Genomic DNA, 6,000 nt, shown 5'->3' with positions numbered 1-6,000 from the left:
CAACGTTATGTAGTATATGCACATGTTTAGAAAACTATTTTAGATAATATAACTTTTATCTGATAAAAATTGATTTTTAGATATTTTATGTCGATGTTTTTAATGTGTTTTTCACATATACAGCAATGCACTATTATGTAGACAATTACTTGTGCGTTCTAGTTGTAACACTGATAAAATGCGCAAACCACCTCTGGCCATTATAATTCAATTAAGAGATAGCGATGTAAATTGTATACAATGATGTCATAGATAATGGTCACACATCTTTATGTTTGGGAAAAAATAAATGAATAAATAAAAACAGCAACAAAAAACTTTGAAACGTTTTTATTCAATCCAAGATTTTATTTACATGTTTGTTTTTATATGGGTGTATAAATTATACAAAAATAATTTTCATAAAATTGGTCTACTGCATATTATTCTATATTCCAGACGTTGTTGTTTATACCGCTGCAAAACTATTGATGTGAAATAAAAAGGCGTGTGAAATGGAATAATTGTATCTCAATATAAACATATCTTTTTACACTGAAAAGTTCTCGGGCATCTGAAATTTAACTGAAGGACTTTTGCCTATTTACCAAAGAACCTTTCGGCATTCTTCAGGTGTTTTTTGCCCGGATATCTGTTTATACAACTTTAAAAAAATCAAAACAAAGGGATGCATGTAAAGTTCACTCACATGGTGCTTATGTATAATAAACTGTCTTCATAACATGTGTCATATGGTATTTTAAAATCACAACAAAAAAGATTTGATGGAACACTGTGATGTCGGGCTTGATAGTTGACAGTTGATAATACGGTTTACTAGAAATGTATATGTCTTTCTTATACAGTATTTTAACACCATGGTTAGCTTAGATAAACTGTTCAATTTAATGTAAATTCTAATGATAATCACTTATAATTGCATATGGAATGGCATTGCATCTATTTTCTTTTTGTTTTAAACTATACATATTTGAAAAATGTATGTACATGCATTAATGAGATGCAAATAGAGATACTGCTAGGCCTACTATTTAACTATGTTATTCATACTTTTAGTAAGTTCGTTATTCTCATACAGCTATTTATTTAAAATTGTCAACTTCGTAAGTGACATGAAATATAATAATTCTTCACAACGTGTGGCATTTTGAATTTTTTTTAATTATTTCTTCAACTTCAAATTTGATATCCTGCAAATCGAATTTAAAGTTTAATTTCGAATACCCTGTTTAATTAACAACTTTCGCATCTGACAGCTACACGATCAAAATGCATGAGTGTCAAAAGACTGAATGCTTTCAAACCAATATTATAAGTCAATGAAATATATCACTTTTTATTGAATCATGAATTATAGCATCAGTAAATATTTAGAATCTCAAAAATCCTCTTCTATTTCACTGTGTTGCCTGACATTGTCCAGTTTAAGAAATAAAACATTTAAACTTTAGAGTGCCACATAGTACCTTTTTTACTAACATCTCGCATCGTTCGTACAATCTAGAATATCAATGACCTATCAAGACTTATCCTATTGCTGCATCTTCCTACATTTTAACGATCACGCCAAAGTACGCCGTTTATAGAACTCAATAAGAATTTGAATTGAAAATGACATCATATTTCGATGCAATTATTTGTACTCTTAATTTAATTATAATAAGTATAATCACAACCTACACTCCATAAACTTTCTCATTTGGTCTTAATCATAACCGCGCTATTGTCTATATCTGAAGTAAATGTTTTGGTTTTTTTATCATATAAAGAAAAAATGTGCGTTGTAAGTACATGTATTGTCCATATCATGCTATATTTCACAAAATAGCTATTAAATCGATAATTTCAAGTAAATTCGCACTGTGCCCTGTACAAATCAAACGTTCCAGGCATGCTTACAGTTAAGGGATAAAAGGCATGTCAAACAGTGTAATCTTAACTTATAAATCGGTTAAAAAAATAAAAATCTACGGTAACAATGTGTTCAATAAATTCAATTTTGATTACAATAACACTTAGTTTGTGTGATTCATATTAAACATTAACAAAGCAATTATTTGCTCAATAAATCTTAATTATTGAATTAAGTTCATATATTTGAAAATGATAAGGTGATCTGTAAATGCCTTTGTTCATATCTTTTCATTAAGTCAAATTGTACCTTATTCACAGGGTTTTCCAAAAAGAACCATACAAAGTTTTTGTTTAATTGAAAACATATTGCATTTGTTTTCTTTAAGTATATACAAGTGCGGGTTACAATTATGTATTATTAAACTGTCATGACCACAAGACGCTAATGTATTCTTTTCTTCTCAAAATGTTTAAAACCTAAAGGTTATATAATTGAAATATCAATCATATATAGCTGTTTCTGAAATTTATATTTATAATTGTATGTTTTATAAATAACACATATTTGAGTGAGTAACAGTAAAAATATCATTCCAAGGAAATACTGTTACCTTTGGCGCTAGCAAAGTGTAACAGCACTTTAACGAAGGATTATTTTTGTTGTTACTCACAAACCTTTGTGTTATTTATATTATTACCCAGATCAAATACTTTACTGGGACTCTAATTCTATTCGTTTTGTTTTCACTTTGAAAAAGTACTATTACCTATGTTAAAGTACAAATTTTTTAGTCAGATGGTAGACTTTAATCAACAATAAAAATAACATTAACATTACCCTACGGGAAATTAACTACAAAAAATAGAGAGGGGTAATAATATATAATCATACGTTTTATAATTATGTTTGATGTTTATCAGTACAAGATAGGTATCTTTAAATTGTCTACCAAATATCAGTGTAGGAAAAAAACCCAGAACGTTACATTCTATAACTGGTTTTTAACTAGTTCAGTGACGTTGATACAAGTTTAAACGTGCCAGAAAATTATGCTGATGAATCAAATAATTATTTTTCACATTTTCAATTATTATTTCATAGCAAAAACAATAAATGAATGAATAAAATATCAAAAACAAAAAACTCTTAATAAGATATACACAGTTTTTTTTCGGATAAAATTTGAACAACTGTGTGTGACATGTGACTCTGTTTAATAAATTATATGTTTAACTTATATCGACTGCGTTATTAAATTGTTGCCAGGCCACGAATTATAGATCCGTGGTCAGGCCAAGCTTCCAGGGCTAACCATAATCTTATGTTTAAAACTTGATCGTAAAATAATAAACTCTGTAACCGATCTATCTAGTCAGTATATATTATGTTTTGAATCGAAACTACAATATTTGTCTGTCATTAAACTTAGGGTAAAAATATAATCATTTCCATCGCTTAAGTCCTTATTTACCTGTTGCGGAGGATAGCTTTGGGAATGAAAAATGCCGGTGTTTCTTGAACTCAAAAACAAAAGTTTTTCTAAATGATACAAATAATCTATATGCAGTGAATATTATTATAAAATATGTTATCTATAATACCTTTTACAATTCCTGAAAGAATAACACAATTGTTGTTAAAATTCTAGCAAACCCGCTCCAATTGTACACTAGTAAAACAGTACCTCGGTAGTGATTCTAGGATAAAATTAATTGAATTACATGTTTACTCTTTTCTTATATCATAGTTTATTATACACTTATAAATGAAATATTGATAAATATTGATGAAATAAAATGCATATTTTCATTTTCCGTATTTTCACTGTAAAAATTTATTTTTCACTGCAGTGAAACATATTTTCCGTATTTTCACTGGTGTCTCGCCGGACTACTTTCTTTTAAATTCTGCCAGTACACAAAATTTAATGGAAAGTCTTTCAAAATTTATCGCAAAAAAAGAGAAAAATGTATATAATAAACAGAAAATTCAAGTTTTTTCTATAAATACATGATTTATTTTCATCTTGTGGCATGAAAATTATAATATTTCACTCGTGGCTACCGCCACTCATGAAATATTTATTTTCATACCACTCGATGAAAATAAATCATGCATTTATAGAAAAAACTTGAATATCCTCTATATATATGTCTCAATTTACATAGATAAATAAAAACTAAAGTCTATACACAGCATATATAAGTCATTATAAAGTCTTATAAATAGTCGGTGTATGTCTTCTCATGGCGGTGCTTTGCATATAGTAATGAGAGAATGTATTAGAGTTACGAACGATAAAAAACAAACATTTCTGTAATAATAATAAACTGTCAGAGATTAATTGTAGACCTTTCCAGACTGAGGTCGTATTTACAGGATATAAAATTTCTGCTAAAACTTTGAGAAAACAAAATCTCCATGAAACTAAACTCAATCACACTGCAAAGCGTCCTATTAAGACTGGCATACTATATCAGACTTTTAGAGATCTTATAAATGGAAATATTATGATCATGTAACTTCTTTTGATGCACTTATCCAATTAGACTTCTAACCACTGAAAATAGAGAGCCTTTTAGTATAATTCAAGGTACTTTAACTTAGCTTCTAGAGGGGTACCATTGTCTAGACTAGTTCTGAAACAACTGGCCATGTTATTACAAAACAACAGGATGGTTGGGATGACACGCCTTCAATGGAGCAAATGGTTAAGGTCATATCTACATAGTCAACCGAGAGTGCACATACATTTCAACGGGACAGGGTATCAGCAAATCAGAAACCATAGGCAACTCATTTTCCCGTCTTGAAGACACTATAAACTTTCTTAAATTGCAGGATGATTGCTCTGTGTTGAATCAGGAATTTCTTAGACATTGAAACCTTCGAATAAGGTCATTGTGCCAAGGTAAGCCAGACATGGTAATCTGTCTATTGTCAGTGGGCATATAACATTATTAAATGTCATTTCCACTCCAGGCTAGACATTACCATCAGTATGATATACAGTCAGTGCTACCGTGAAATTATTTTTATAGTGTTCCTCACACTTTTCAAAGGTAAGAGATATGTTTGTGGAGAAACTCCTTAGATGCATGCTTTATACCATCAGCTATTTTTACTTTATGTTCTATAAACTCTGAATGAAATTGCAATTTTCTAACATTTAGAAACAAAATCATTTGTTTCATCTTTGTAGAACTATGCTAGTGAAAAAGTTCTGTGTGCTGTAAATCAAAAGTTGACCGGCTACTATTTTCCCACTTTCATGAAGTATGTATGAAGATGTACTGTTATGATGGCCTTTAGCAGACATAACCTTGTCAAAAATGACCACTGTGCATATGCTAACATATAAATTGTTTCAAAATTCGCATTTATCGATCATTTCATATCCTGTTCTGATTTTACTCGTAAAACAATCCTCTCAAAATTAAATATTCATTTTTTTTTTGCAGCAGTCAATATTGAACAGGAACATAAGTAACAGAATTAAACGGCGCGAGACGTTCACCCAGACGCATGCTTGGTAATGATACAATATACTTACAGTTACAATGAAGTCTTTACTTAAGTCATATTCTAAATACCAATATATCTAAGTTCCTGGAAGGGAAGATGTCCATTGTAACCTACGTGTGTACATATGTGTATTACTTCTCATCGGCGCTAAAAATAAAGCGGTACACTATATCATTGTTCTTACTTCATGACCATTATTGAACATGTCAATGATGTAATGAAATAGAACAATGTTAAAAGAGTTTTGTATCTTTTAGTCATGCCTCAAATATTTAATAAAAAGAGTATCATTGAACTAAAAAACATAAAATTTAAAAATCTTACATAGACCAACCGGGGCACGTAAAACGTAATACAGATAATATCAATAAAAACAACAACTACAATATCAAGTGATCATTTTTCATCATTTATCTAATTGTTAACTAAGATAATGATTTTAAAGCTCTTATTGAAAGATTGTAATGTCAAACGTTGTTTGAAAAGGTAGGTAACTTGATCCAAACACCAATACTGAAATAATAAAAAAGGAATCCTTTAAATAATTAATATAATATGAGGAATAGGTTTCAGCACAAGATTCTTATGGGCGATTGAGAGTAAATCATGTAATTCATTAT

The sequence above is a fragment of the Ruditapes philippinarum genome, unplaced genomic scaffold (assembly GCF_026571515.1).
Source record: "Ruditapes philippinarum isolate M1 unplaced genomic scaffold, ASM2657151v2 ctg1686_1_1_1_1, whole genome shotgun sequence".
Lineage (NCBI taxonomy): Eukaryota > Metazoa > Mollusca > Bivalvia > Venerida > Veneridae > Ruditapes > Ruditapes philippinarum.
The sequence above is the reverse complement of the archived record's forward strand: the minus strand, read 5'-3'. Positions refer to the sequence as shown.